At 31.4% G+C, this 16,519-nt stretch overlaps 1 long non-coding RNA gene across 1 annotated transcript; it reads left to right on the top strand.

Moving 5' to 3' along the window:
* The first annotated feature begins 2,342 nt into the window (after positions 1-2,342).
* LOC140757636 (uncharacterized) lies at positions 2,343-15,333 on the top strand. The gene is made up of 2 exons (XR_012104003.1): positions 2,343-3,016; positions 15,217-15,333. It is a non-coding gene; the product is annotated as an uncharacterized LOC140757636 (long non-coding RNA).
* The last annotated feature ends 1,186 nt before the right edge of the window (positions 15,334-16,519 follow it).

Raw genomic sequence — 16,519 nt, 5'->3', positions numbered from 1 at the left:
ATCATATTCCTCATCCGGAATGTACTATGCTAGATAAATGTAAGTATTTGTTCAAATCAAATTAGCATTTATTATACAGATTTATGTATCGCGTTATTTCGTTGTTTTCGACCAAATTCTCTCCACAATGTTCTCACGCGAGCTGACCGTTAACATGTATCGAACGTTTAGCAATTCGTGCGATTGCATTATTGCCACCGATTAGCACATACGTGACCATGGCAATTGGATTACAACTATGAATACTTCTCCAAACCACGCATACGTCTGATATATCAAGTATTTTCGTAATAATTTAAAGGAAAATATGCGCATTCCGAGAACATTCTTGGAACTTGATTGCTGTTATTAAAACTTTTATGTGGATAATTTCGGTACAAAGTTTCATATATTAATTTAATCATATTTTTATATACTTTAATAAGTAAAAAATAACTTTGTAACCTTTTTAGGGACTGTGATTGCATGTACGTTTCCCATTGCTATGTATAAAAAATCTATTAATTTAACCTTAATACACAAATCGCTTAGATTCTCCAACGGAACATTAAGTAAAACGAGGAGCGGTTACAAAACAATACATCATTCTCACAACATCAACTCAGTAGCATGAAACACATCAATTACATGCAAATACAGGATTTTCATGGTCACTTTGATTGGAGCCGCTAACACAAACAATGGCTCGTTCCATCAATTACCATCATCATTTCGCCTTTCGAAATGCTTCACACTGCTCACTCTACAAGAAGTCTTACTTCTTTCTTCAATCTTTTAGTAGGAGCATAAAGTACAATTTTAATTCAATGACGAATAGTAAAACTGTATTGTTCCGAAGAGTCCCTTATAATGTAGAGTACAGTAATACCTTGAACTTACATGATTGGTGGGGCCGAGTGATAACCGCGTAAGTCGGGGTATGATGTACATACCATCGTATGGTATGATTTCGAATGCGTTGACTTCGCGCAACAAATCCAAATGTTTACATGAATAATTGTAGGGTTAGTAAGCTTATTTTTTATAATCAGGAATTTCGGGACACTCAAACCATAGGAGAATCGACGACGATTTGAAAATCGCGTAACTCCGAATTCGCGTAAGTCGGGGTAGAGAAAGTCGGGGTATTGCTGTAGTGTAATATTATATTAATTTTTATACCATGAATACGAGTAGGTTCGAATACGTAACTTAAATATTATTGCTCATCCCAAGTCGCTAACGACTGCCGCCCACTTTCCGTATCTACAAAGGAAGGTATGTGGGTGGTAGAACTTGTGAAATTCTTAACCATAACCACTGTTCGTTAATCCGATTGTGAATCTTATCGTGATCTTTACTAAAGAGAGGTCACCTGGCAGGTCAGACTCCTCAGATCGCTATTAAGATATCAAATGTATATATGTTTTTAGTTTGATCGTGAGTGGTGAAAATGTAGTGGTTCTTTTATATAAGATTCCTATCTAATAGCAAGTGTTTATTCTTTCCATGGAGCTGTGACCACCTCAGTATAGAAAAACTGTCCATCTTAAGCTGATCACAGACTCGTTGCTTTAAAAACCGAAATGGTCTTCTATATGACAAAGTCAGCAAGAATTTACAATTTTTTAAATGATTAAAGTCTGCCAACCTATATATAACTCAGCATAGTATCGAGTGTGTATTTTTAGAGAGAAAACGCACAGGATGAGAATCTAGGAGCGGTCATCAAAACAAGTTCCAGTTATTTGCGTTCATTGATAAAACTGGACGCGGTCGACCTCCGTAGAGGTCTTGGTACTTCTATAGGAGTATCCAGCATGTTTACTTCAAAGTTTACGCAATTTTAGCAATAAGTGCCTTGGATTAATGATCATATTTGTATGTTTCGTCAGCCGGTTGGGCGTTGTGACAAAAAGATGACCAAAACCAAAATGATGGTAAACACTGTCATGGCCATTTTGTAATTTTTTTGTAATACCTTTGCCAATAGCCATCTATAACCATACCAATATATACTTAAGTATGTATGTGGCTCTCTATATAGCATTATAGTGGATTGTATTAAACGCAGATACGGTCAAGTTTTGATTACTCATTTCTTGTTGTTTTTTATACGTATATAGCTATGTAGCCTACCACATTACTTTTATAAGGCAGATTTAGATGTTGCGCTGAAGTCTCTTGCAGTTCAATCATAAAAAGTTCTACGCACAACTCTTGCATATACTCCATACATTCTAATATATTCTAATATATACTACATATATTCTTATAATATAGGAATACATGTAACACACATACATTTTTGTATACCAGAACCTTATTATTTTTAAATGAAGCTTATAAGGCAGCATATTTGAGATTTTCGGGATAATTTTATCTATAAAGTTCGAGAGAGCTTAACATTACATTTGATAATTATACTAAGTAAGAGTGCATAACTATTCCGAGATTGCAATATACGCGCATCTTAGACCTTTAGAGAAAACATTCAATTAGAGGAAAATCTGCATCAAGTCAATTGCGCCGCAGCTTTCGATACGACTCCGACCGCAGAGAACCTACGCGACCTCTACCAGTCGACACAAGTACCAACATACTATAGAAAATGTGCACGCTATTATAGATAAAATTGTGAGGTAAACGCTGTGTATAGAAGCGAGAATGTCATGTACATTCTCGAGATAATGCTGTAAGCGTTGGGAAAGGAAAACCGGACTCACAATTTGCCCCTCCAGGCCGGCGGCGAACAAAATTGCGCGTTGGTCGCTCACTGCGCGCCGCGCTGCCGAACAAAGATGGCTGCCGCGTTCGAGTTTCAATTTCACCAGCTTCCCGCGTTTTCTCGGGCGCGGCATCTTTCTCATCCTTCGGGGTCTTGAATTTCGAATTGCCGCGCCTTGTGAACTTGTTTGTGGTTGTCTCTATGGCATCTGTGGCTGTTTCCGATTCGGCTGCGTCAGGAGGCGCTGTGGCTTTCGTACGACGGAAGAATGGTCTGCGCTCCTTTACGGCCTGTTGACAAACAAACCCGGTTAGTATTTTTATAATAATTTAAGTAGTCGTAACATAGACAAGTATGTGATCAATACATGGTAAATTTGTGTTTCAAAATTAAATTCCTGACTCTACAATTATTTTATTATAATGCTCTATGTTCACTAAGTACCTATATTAATTTACATAACAATATTAATTATACATACAATATAAAATTAGCATAATGTAACCACTCATACAATACATGTAAATTATTTAATTTGTAAATATTAATATTTTAATTTTAATACAAACATATTTGCATAAAATGTTTCGTAATGTGTTTGCTTTTAAAACTATAAATCTCCATAAATGTAGGTAAGTACAAGATAAAAAATAATAACTTGAAAAAAAAGACAATTTAAAAAGTCTATGATCATAGACAAAAAATAGGTTTTTATTATTAAATGATGGTAAAAATATACAATTATCTAAAATAAAATATCACATTGTGGCGGCAAACGTTTACCGTAACTACATGTAAAGAGATTATAGTTTGTGAGTTTAAAGATATTTGCGGTATCGTGAGGCCGCGGTTAACCTGCGGTTAGGCTACCTAAGATACTCGTACGTGGGATGAACTACAAATTGCGTAATGGTGCTAACATAAATAACTTAAAATAAGTCTACCATTTATAGGATTCTTAAGAGGACAACTTTTATAGTAAAATGTAAATTCATTCAAAATATAAATACTGCATTTTTGTCGGCCTTATGTACCGTTTGCTTTTGTTGTTTTAATTAACAGAAAACTTATGTATCTAAAAATATTCCGTAGAAATGAATGAAGTCACGCCGAAAACGAAGTGTAAGAATACAAATATTTTTACTCCTTCTTTATTTAAATTTAAATGCCATTTTTTCCTCATTTAAATTTAAAATAACGATACGATGGTAAATAAAACTATCAAATGGAATATTTGAATGATAAACAAAATAAATTAAACTCATTTGCTTGCACGTCATGTTACGTAAATTGAATAACTATTCTAATCTATTACGCGATAGCTTTTTACTGTTATTATAAATTACATTATAAACGGCAGTTGTGGGTAGCTTGTTCATTTAAATTAAATGTTTTTGCATGGTGTGTCAGGTCACACCTGACACACCATGCATTACACACAGTAATGAGCCTAAGTCCCAAGCCTACCAAACGGTCCCAAATAACTGCGCCGAGTTCTTTGGGACCGTTTGGTTTTTGTTTTGATAAATTTAATGTAATTTGACCCAATTCACAGTAAATATATTTATTTACGCATAGCGAAAATGCAACTACAGATTTTATTCAAAGTTAGGTAGATTTAAGTTGTTTTTTTATAAACATTGAAAGTAACATATACTTATTTGCGCGTATGCTAAGATTTTTAAGCAAATTTGTATATTCATATTATAACAAACCCATCATGAAGAAATATGTACTCCAATACATCGGGGGCTTATTAAAAAAAAGTAGTATTTTTTTAAGGGGAGTACAGTGATTTGAAATAACAAACGAAGGAACGAAACGAATAAGGGTGTAACGGTCGCGTACCATGGTTAATTAGGTATTTAAATATCCGTAACGCCGTAACATTGTGATACATTATAATGTTCTTAATATACACATACTACATAAGTGTACATACCTACTATATTTTTGATATATTTAATTCCTTCTAAGTTGTATCTTCTACTATTTATGATTTAATAGTTTACAACTTCATCCATAATATTATATACTCGCTTAAGGAAAGAATTTTTGATTTTTTATTCGTAATACTTATATATTTTATACAAACTATTTTAAAATGACGCTGTGCACTGTTTGTCAGTAATAATCAAATCAACATCAATTTTTTTTTTTATTCAAAATAGGTTCTTTACAGAGCACTTTATGATTGTCAATACAACTACCACCACTTCTCAAGGTGTTTCGTTATGGAGAACATATATTATATATTTTAAAACATATTTTATGCTCATAAATAGTATAGTAGTGAAGTTTCTATAAAACTTTGCATGCATGCAATGTATGAGGGCGAAAGTGTACAAGGACACTTTCAGAGCTAATTAAAGTCTAAATTATGATAATTAATGAATTGTATCAATTTTATTCACGTGCGGCATTGAGATGAGTGGTCTGAACGGCATACTTTACACTTGTCACTGTATACATAATTAATTTCAGTTATTGTTCGTATTTTAAAAGATTAATATGTAGTATAAACCAAGTTTGTCTGTCCATTTGTATAAATTGATTTCCAAAAAAAAAAATGAAAGGCTTTAATTGATCTACTATAGTCATAATTGGATTAAGTTTAAAAACACCATCCATCTAATAATAACTTACACTGATTGCATATTTATCATATCTTTCTTAAATATAGTTCACTTATCTTATGCAATTTCGAGTTGACATATGAAGAAAATGTTCTAACGATTTTGATTTTTATAAATCTAGTAAGAGAATGAAAAATGCCTCTACATTCTGCAATGTTTGTATTTTAATTGTATTGAATATAACAAATAATTTAAAACAAAAATATTTAATTGTAACTATTCCGTGGTAAAAAACAGTAAAAATGTAACCGGTCACATAAACATTACATTTAAAAATCGAAAGCGTAACGTTGACATGTTATATATGAAGTTGCGGAAAACTGCGCATTCCGTTTTGAACTAACTAGGGCATCACAACGCGGACATAATTGCTAGGCCATAACATTACATACTGGCCACCAATTGCCATAACCAATCATGTTGCGCCACAGTAACACTGACCCCAATGTGTACTATTATCACTAGCGTAAAAATGCGTGTTGAAGATCGATAAAGCATTCTGATTGATGCTAAGTGCATGTGAAAAGAAAAATATTTTTAAACTTAAACGTTTCTATTGTGGGTGTCATGTACTTCGTTCGTAAACACAGATTTAGAACTAAAATTTAAGTCTTTATTTTCCGCAACTGGAATACAAAACCGTCTATGTGACGGTTCAGCTTGAAGTTTTCTATTTCGAGATAAGTAAAACCCGTCACTAGAAGGGGTTTTTTTCATTAGAAATATAGCAAAGCGAGGCTCCTTCTGAAATTAGCCGTAGACAAGACTTTTATAAACGTGTTTCACGATATAAGTACATTTGATTTTATTTTATACTAGCTAACCCGGTAAACTTTGTACCGTAAAATCAAAATCTATTTATCAAATATATTTCATATAAAATATAGCCTATGTTACTCGTGGATAATGTAGCTTTCGAATGGTGAAAGAATTTTTAAAATCGGTCCAGTTGTTTTTGAGCCTATTCATTACAATCAAACAAACAAACAAAGTTTTCCTCTTTATAATATTAGTATAGATTTGTCATCGGCAGTCCACTTGTGATTCCACCTGGTTCCGTAGCACTATCTACGAAACATATTAACAGATTATCTATTTTAATTATGTACAATTCCAAGTCAATTTCATGATATAACACTTACATTGTTATTTGTTTAACAATATTACAACTCTTTGCCGCTTTTAAACTTACAAAAAAATTACAAACTTGCTTACATTCCACTATCAATGAAACGTGTTTCATACAGGTTTCGTGTGGAACCAATCTAAATGTGGATCACGTTACATCAGCCCGAGGTAACAGGACGTTACAAATTACCAGCATTGCCAAATTATGGGTAAAAAGTTGTTTTGGCGTTAATTTTCTTACTTAAATATATACGATTATCGCTTCTGGGAACTAGTGTTATGTCAGCTCGAAGTTATTACGTTGGAAATAACCGCACTTCCCAAATTATGGGGAAAATAGTTATTTAATACTTCAAGTGCATGTCTCTTCAATTAAAAGAAACTAGTTTATTTGAGACGAATTCTCAAAAGTTTGATTCAACTTATCCTTGATTTAATCTATAAATAATATTGTGTTCTTGTGAGTAAACAACTCCACATAGCTACATATTTCAAATGCGACTTTGAGGTTGATACGTATTATGTTTTTTTGTGCACAATATTGCAGTAAGAATGCACGGCATTTGCAAAGGTTACAATATCCTTATTATACTTATACTTATGTTCGGAACGTTGATTAGATATTTACATGCCATACATAGTAAATCTATTCAAGGTGAGGTATACAAAAACATAGGAAGCCTGGGTGGTAGGACTGCGTAGGTAGCGTAACACGAGGCGAGGTATTGCGCTATGCGAGCTCAAGGCGAACCAGACGCTTCGCTGTGATCTTGTAAGGAAGCTCTATATCAGTGGGAGCTTAATTACTACAGTCACGTGTGTAATATAATCCGGCTAAATATATAGGTTAGCTTTTTGGTTTCAGTTCCTTACGGCAGCTACATATCTTCTTTGTAGTAGCAGTGATTCGTAGTAATAGTTATGGTTTTAGAGATCAAACGATATGTCATTGCGGCGTTCGAACTTGCGTTTTTAAGCTGTGACTAACTTCATTTAGAATTCTTAACCTATTTACTTTTCGTGGTAGGCGTTTTGCAGTGATTCCTTCAAACGTTAAATACAATCATTACTTATAAAAGAAATTAAAAAGAAAACTAATAACATTTCGGAAGGGAGCATCGTATCGTGTTTGCATATAAGTCGTATTTGCGTATAAGTTTGTAGAGTTTTCAGACGATGTTATGTTGATCGAGATGAGTAGATTATAAGTAGTTGTTGAGCATAAGTCTTTTTAATCTTGGTAGAATTGATTGGTGGTTACATTGAAATAAATATATAGGGCGAATTTTAAATACTAAATTATAATTAACTTGTGTGTTTTAATCGTGTCTTTGTACATTGATTAATTATCAAATTGTTTCGATTGTTGTTTTGTTGATGTATATTGAAATATGTGTTTGCTATATCGGTTATTATTATTACAAAATAACTGTTATTTAATTATAACAGGTTCACCAATATCGTTTAAATCCGTTATAATTGCAATGTTACATACGGACTTGTTTTACAGTATTATGCAATTTCCATTTATAAAAGCCATTATATTAGCATAAAAAATAAATTTCTTTACTCATATGGACTTATGTAACTATACTAGTACGTATAGTAAAACTTTCTTGTAATTGACTTGATTGTAAACCTGTTTTAATAATAAATAATTCATTCTGAATCTTACAAAAGATCGGCTTGTCTGCCAATATTAGTTATGTTATAAATTTTGTAAATGACAGGCAGTAGACAACTCCTATATTATCAGACATTTAATTTAATAATGATTGGGTTGAATATTCTACTTTAAGTTTATGGATATCGACTGTAACTGTTATAGAAAGGAAAATACTCGAACCTTATTTACAGTTTTATCGATTTATGACGATAAAAATCAATGTTTACTTTTCATAAAATTTGCAAATGTTAAACACATTATGATATATTATGTATATTAATATAGGTAGCTTTTCTATAAAATAATCAATGTTTTTAAGTTGTAATTTTCAAATGATTACCGCACTTACCAAACCTAGAAAAAGTACACCTAATTGAGCAACGTGTGCCTATTACGTTATCTGTGCAAAACCACAGAATAAATAGTAGTACAAAAGTACTTAGTTTGTAAATGTACTACGTGACCGGACTAGGATCATTGGCTGCACTGCATCGAGTTAAAGGTCACTCCGGCCGCAGAATAACAATTTTACGAGCTTGTGCCGTTTGTGGAATCTTAAGATGCGCTGCGGTATATAGTTTTTTGTTTGTAGTACAAGAATTTGTTGATATTGCGTCTTATGCTATGGATACGCTCAAAATATGAATCTTTTAAAGTTTAATAGGTGAATGGGGAAAATAATATTTTATTACGATGTCAGTTTCAAATGGAAACTCTTGAAGTGTGTACACTATAAATATTGAAGTGTGTACACGTTAATACAAATATTGTACCTATATGATTACATAGCATATGAATATATTTCCTATGATATACTTTCCTTAATTCTTAGTAATAAAAAATGGTTTCCAAGGCAAATCATTGTAAACTATTTTTATTACTACATACAATATTAGCTTTCTAGTTTTGTAAGGGAAACAGTTGAATATAAAAAACCAATGAAAGCAAAACAAACTAATACAAAACATTTACATTTGTATTTTGATTTATATACAAAACAGAATTTGTGAACTCTAGTGCTACTTAAAATCATAAAGTTTTATCTATGTTCATATTATACGTTAATTCATATTCCCAAATGTTAAAGTTTATTACGATCACGATACAAATTGTTGACAGTAGAATTTTACATACTCGTAGTATCTTGGGTAGTAGGTTTAGTAGTCAAATATAATTCGCCGTATAAGTAACACTACAAAAAACTAATAAAGAATCCAAGTCGTTAATGGCACGTATGTAGTAGGTAGTTTTTGCGTGTAACGTATTATCATATTCAAATAATACATGGCATGTTGAAAAGCGACTTAGCCCACGCCTTTGTCAATGTTGAAGATGAATAATTTATATGTTAAATAATTTAACTGCGTACATACTCAGGTATTGTTATATATATTTAGGTGATCAAGTGGGACCACTATTATTTTTGGGATTAGGTAAAAACGGAACCCATCCGTCTGTCACAGGACTCTATCTCCTGAACCGTAATAGATAGTAGATACTTGAAAATTTTACAGAGTACGCGTAAGGGTGGTCACTATGACAGCAAAAATAATAAAAGTTGAAAATAAATGAGGGTTGCCATACAAGAAAATGCTACTTTTCGATGTTGAACGGACAGTGGATGCTTAGTACCTAATAGGGTTACGTTTTTACCGTTTGGGCTACTAATCTATGGTTTGGGCGCGGAACCCCAAATTGTACATTTGCCTTAACTTTTTTATACCAGCTTTAAGTAATCGAAGTTCACAGCCAAATAAGAAGTTAGCACAGATTACATGTTTCGAATAAGTGGCTCGTTCAAAAACCACGTAATAGGATAGTCACGCGTATGTCGACACTGAGTCCACACGTGGTGGGCCTTGGCTCCGTTTGTGCTCAATTACCATTTACTGGTCTGGGCTACTGGATGCTTGATTGTACAATGATTTATAGCCGCCATTTTGTTTTGGCGCGTAATAGAGATCCGGAATCTCCTGATCATATGTTGTGTAGCGGCCATGTCATTATAGGTTAAATAAATAAAAAATTGAATCAGCATGTATTTTTGTTGTCGATAAATAAATATCGGTAATTTTAGTACTTTTTAATAAAAAAAAATTATACAATAATTTTTTCTGCTTGCTTATACAGTTTGTAATTTATTTACTGGCATAAAAAGGCCTGAAGATTAAACATCGATAATAGATGAGGAATTTATGTTCTTAAAAATACATAGTAGTCAATTCGACGAATTGCTAGTGTTAAGTGTATGTAGAGTTTCGGGTTTTATCGTCGACAAGAAAAAAATTAAATGATGATTTCAGATTAATAATCATTATCGGGATTGTTTATGTGTTTACCTACTTATTTGTGGGTTCCTGGTACCCATAATTCAGGGGAATAAACGAAATACAATGAGGAGAAAATCTTCGATCACTAGTTTTTATTAGTGATCGAAGGAAATACATAATTATTGGCATATTGAGTAATGTATTCCTTTTCAGACCCATATGTCAAACATAACATCGCACTTATTTGTTATCTGTCAAATACGCGTCCTCTCAACCAAACAGCCTTAGGGCAACTTTGACAAGTGACAAACAAAATACCAGTTTCTAACCAACCAGTTAGTTATGCGATATTTGCTTTGATCTTGAAAGTATTTGCATAATCCGCATGCCGTTGAGTTTCGTAATCTTCGGAACGCACCGGGTTTCCTAATGAGCTTTCACTTAATAATATTATTTCCGTAGTTCTATCATTACTCATTACTAATCAGTAGGTAGCCGCGAATGTTATATCATTGACCAATTATGGAGTTGTCGCCCGTCGACGACGTAATAAGTTGGATTTGTAATTTTACTATCATCGTAGGTGTAGGTAAGGACTTGATAGAACTATAGTAAGATAGTACTTTATAAGATATTTAACAAACTTTTATGAGCTTTTTTTTTTAAATAATCACCAGTAGTACCTAAATAATGTCGATTACTGTGTTTGAAACAAGATAAGAAATTTTAAATGAAGTAATGGATGTACACAACATCAAGAATAGAAAGTACATGTATGTTAATAAACATAATAATGGATGTACAACAACATGTATGTATGTACTCGTAAATTGTATTTATGTACTGTTTAAGTGCCTACTTTATATCAAATTTTGGAAAAGTTTAGAATTATGTTGGCATAACTCAAACATCTGCTACGCTAATTTACCATTCATATATTCAAACACTACTGTGTTGAAGTATAATATATTCTAGTTTATTGTTTGTGAAAGACCAATCTAATATACTTAGCATCGCTTTTCCATACATCACGATATTTTATTCAAGGTAAATGGTTGTGCAATCATCTTTATTTGGTCGGATGTCATCAGCCAGATGGTCAGAGGGAGATTGAAATTTGTGGCAACATACATAGATTATAAAAAATATTTTTTAAATAAAAAATATTTTATTGCAGCTTAAAATATTAGGATTGGATTTGGGAACACCACGGGGCTACACTATATAATTTGTCGCGTATTAATAACAAACAGAAATTATGACAAATTATTTTTAAGGCATTTAATTTTTTAGGATATGTATTTTTATTCAATGGTACAGAATCGTATACAATTTTATACACTGGTCTTAAGATAATTTTAAATATAATCTACCTAGTTTTTATTTATATGAATGTTGGTGTAGGTTAGTAGAGCAGTTACACTATTGTTCTCGTAAAACAATGTTTCCTTATTCGTTAAGTAAATATTCATAAACGTAATAGCTAACTATTATATAAAAGCTTATATTTGTACATCATTCATTTAATTTGCAAAGATGTAAAATTTAACAGGAAAATCTTTAAAAAAGAGTTATCTAACGATGTACTTAGATTGCATAGTCTTTATTTTCTTTTTACTTTTATGTTTGGTTTGTCCTTTTTAATTTGCAAGTAGATATATTTAAAAAACAAATACGTATTTCATAGGTTAAGTAGGTAGGTACATGGTCAAAGTCTAATTTTATTTTTGTTGTTGTTGTTTGTTTTGTTGTTGTTTAGTTCTAAAATAGTTTGTAAATGTTATGTAGGAATATTTACATATTTTGCCCTTTTGTAGATATTCTCCCGTAACACACTCAAAGTTTTACGGAATATAACAGTAAAAATATGAGAACTGTCTTTAAATGATGTTTAAATCAACAATTACTGGCAATAAGGCGTTACATAAATGCAGTCATCCTTCTTTATATTATCTTTTTACACTTACTCTACATCTCTGTTATGAACACTTTATAACTTAAAATAAAGTATAGTTTATTTTTGCACCGGAACAAGGCGCTTAACAAGTGCAAGCTATTTTTAGTTTAAGGTAAGGAAATTAAACCTACAATAATGTTAATCGCCATATTTGTTAACCGGATACAAAATTGTACCATAATTACATAGATTAGTAAAGATACGTCGCCGCCTTGAAATTGAATGAAGCCGCAAAAGGCTTATTATAGTAAGTTCTTTTTTTGAATTCTTGACAAATAAAAATATTTTTAGAGACAATACGAATAAATAACTAATACTGCATAAGTTACATAATAAATAAATAAGTATTTCAAATATTTTAGGAACATTTTAGCACGGAGACGTGGCAAAACTTTTTTACGCACCTATTTCAATTCTCAAAACTGGGTACATTTTCTCGTTAGGAGTGAGTAATCTTTACTAATCTATGCATAATTATTGTACCTTTATGTCCTTTTCTGTCGCCTACGTTTGCCCAAATTTCAAGTATGAGATCATAGACAAAACGAAGTTGTTGGTACGAAACTAGTTTTGTCGAGAGTAGTTTTATTTACACAAGATTTATTTGACTTGGAGATATATGCTGATTATGTAAATTGTGCAAACGAATTTCTTTACCTTGTTTGTCCATCTATAATATTTGATGTAAAATATTTTTAATTTAGAATTTAATGATATTTAAATCTATAAATATCTTATACCTAATAATTAATAAGATAAAAATATGCAGCGTTAATATGTCGTATGTAAAGCGTAAATTTTGAGTAATTCTTTAAACCTACTCCTATACAAACATTACAAAAATGAAACAAGAGGTCAAAAACTACTTAATATCGTATTACTAATCAAATCACTAAGGTGCCTTAAGAAGTACATTTTAAAATATGATCGGGGTATCCGCTTATTCATCGTCCGTACAAAGGTCGTATTGTATGTACTTAAGTCACACAAATACCTATTACCATTTACCACAAGCATTGTTTCCCTGTAGACGTTACGTAATGTATAGCTTACAGTTAGCCCTACCTACACCTGAGTCATGAACCTTCCAAGTTCCATTGATCACACAGATTATACAATGGAATATCATGTTTTTTTTTTAACCAAAGGCACATTCAAAAGAAGTTCAATCATCCTAATTATTATTTTGTTAAGTTTTTTTAATAATTACATGGTGGAAGCACCTGTCTGCTTCTATATCTGTTAAATAGCAGTGATGTATGCACTGAGAGACAAATAAATAATAATTCGTAACGTTTTTATTAACTGTGGCTATATTAATGATATTATTATACATTGAATCGGAAATGTAATTTTGAAAAGATATTTGTATGTGTAATGTTTAAATTAAATTGCCTTGAACTTTATGATTTATTGTTAATCTAGACTAGATAATAAATAGTAAGTTATGTCTATTACTTATCACTATAATATATTAATACTTTTTAAATGTTAAGGCGTTACAAGCGCCCCGCCCATGATAAGTGAGTCAGCACATTATGCATTGCACAGATAACTACAACGTCAATAAAGTGCCACAGATAACATAAATTGAGATGTATACATGTTAGCGTAGGAATGCTGCAGGTAGAACCTGTTTTAATTGATATGAATCATAATTTTTAATGTAGGTAATATATTATGACAGAATTCTAAAGCTTAGCCAGTTGGTAGTTTTCTTTTTTGTAATTTATATTTCCCTGCGAACCACACATAATTATGCATTATTGAAGTATTCGTAAAACTATTTATATTTGTGGTGATATTTAATATTAAAGGAATGAAACATACTGTGTAGCACTGGTTTCATCTTAGTTTGAAAAATATTTTTTAAGAATATCCCCTGTGAAATTCAAAATTAATTTTAATAGATAATAGTACATTTAAATTTCCGCAAAAAATAAATTATTCATTAGATTTATAAAATCGAAACGTACACAATCGAAACAATTTAAACGAAAACCATGCAAGAATCTTAGTTATAATTTAGAAAAAAATGCGTATGTTATGTGTATAGTTTAATCTGTGGATAGCTGTCAACTGGACAAATTAATCAAATGACGTAACGGATCACAGTAACGCCCACAGTTAGATAAGAGAAACTAGCGATCGGAGAAAGCCGTTTTCTCCGCAGATGCTGCAGTCAATATTGTTTTTTGTATTGGCTAGATTATTTATGTAAACTACTCTGCCGTTTGGGTACTTCTAAGATGCAAGGTCATTGAACTTAGTTTTATGAGAGAGACTTAGACTTAGACTTTATAAACATTACAAGCTAATATTATGAATGAGAAAGTCTATATCTGTCAGTAAATACTTTTACTTTATTATCAAAGTTAAAGTTTGAAAAAGATATTTCGCCATATTATAAAGTAGGAATGACAGGAAATATTATATTATTTATGACTTTAAATCTCGTATAGTATAGTATCGAATAGAACAATGCAATAAATAAATAAATATACGCTTTCTACACTTAAAGCCCCACACTAGGATTCCTTGCGCCGCGGGTGTCATGGACACACACATAGACAAATACACTAACACCCAGACCCAGTAACAGAAAGCTAAATTCATCATTTAGATATCTGTCTGGCCGGGGATCGAACCCGGGACCCTTTGTCAGACCGGTATACCGGTGACCGCTCAGCTACGCGGGTCGTCAATTGCAATAAATAAATACTAAAATATAATTTAAGTTGTACAAATGTATGACTTTATAGTTACCTTACATATAATATAAGTTTTTTTTTGTAAATTATATCATAACCCCTTTTCTCCGAAAATATGAACATTAGTTTTCTTTGTTTCAGGTTTTTACACCAACTGGAGTAGCAACAGCAAAGGACGCGTCAAAGATTTTTGATTGAATTGTTAAATCGGTAGTCCATAAGCGTTTTTAGTTGAAATTGTAAAATAAAATAACACTATTCCTGCTTTTTATTTCTACACAAATTCCCTTCACACTTTTGTCTTAATCAAATAAGTTTTGAAATGCAAATATTTTTTTATTACTAGTTTTTCAATTTTTTGAACCTATATAGAGTCATCGTAGTAATGAAACTGTATGCACTGTTTGCAAGGAAGGGCCCTAACTTTTATTAGATACGAAGTAACTTAGTTATTTATGAACTTAACTAGTAACATTAACAGTAATCAAATATTAATCTAATAAATAAAATACACCAAATTTTTGAAAAATCTATAACCATGTTAATTTATTTTTCTACGGCAATTTAATTTTATTGTAAACTAATCAATCGTATAATTATTAATTAGAGGTCTTCTTTTGTAAGTGAGCTTGTAAATAAAATTATTTCAACCTTGGGTAAAAAAACTTACTATAGTAAACTTTATTATCGTTGTAAAAAGAAATCAAATCAAAGTTTGTGCAACTTTAATCAATGTCATTGTTAGTAAAATATGAGTTTTAAAATAAAAGGAATAAAAATCTGGTACTCAGCAGAAATATTTTTCAAAACAACCATTGAGAAGATTAAGACTATTAAGTAACATAAATGAACGATCCTACAGCTTCGTATTTCAGTAGTTTTGCGGTGTTCGAGCCGCAACTGGCCTACAAGTGGGTCGCAACGCAACGCAGATGCATCTTACGCACCTAAATACATATTTAATGAGTAAATTACGTTAGTACACAGGGCTATGTTGTAAACATTACATAATACTTATATGAAAACCGTTACTAACTAAATATTTACCGGATTTCATTAATTTAATGTTTTGATTAATGAAAACTGTGTTCTTAATCAAGTTAATCCGAGTTATAACGTAGTTTACGTAATTGATAATATTATATTATTTTCAACTGATAAAATATGTTTCTAATAGGCAAACATTCAAAATGCCATAGTCAATTTACAAACATGACTTTAGTCAACTAGTGAATAATAGAAAAATAGAAAAAAAAGCGTATTAATAAGTCAACTAGTCAATAATAGAAAAATAGGAAAAATAGAAAAAATGTAATATTTTAAGTAAGAATAAAAGATTACCTACAGTAAATTACATTTTTATCAATATTATCTTGCACTTTTAAGTGAAAAGTTTTACTTAGTCTGTAGTGCCTCATTTCATAAATAATAGCGAGAAATGTCT

The sequence above is a fragment of the Epargyreus clarus genome, unplaced genomic scaffold, assembly GCF_041222505.1.
Source record: "Epargyreus clarus isolate Ecla_fem2 unplaced genomic scaffold, WU_Ecla_fem_2.2 ptg000004l, whole genome shotgun sequence".
Taxonomy (NCBI): Eukaryota; Metazoa; Arthropoda; class Insecta; order Lepidoptera; family Hesperiidae; genus Epargyreus; species Epargyreus clarus.
The sequence above is the reverse complement of the archived record's forward strand: the minus strand, read 5'-3'. Positions and strand labels throughout refer to the sequence as shown.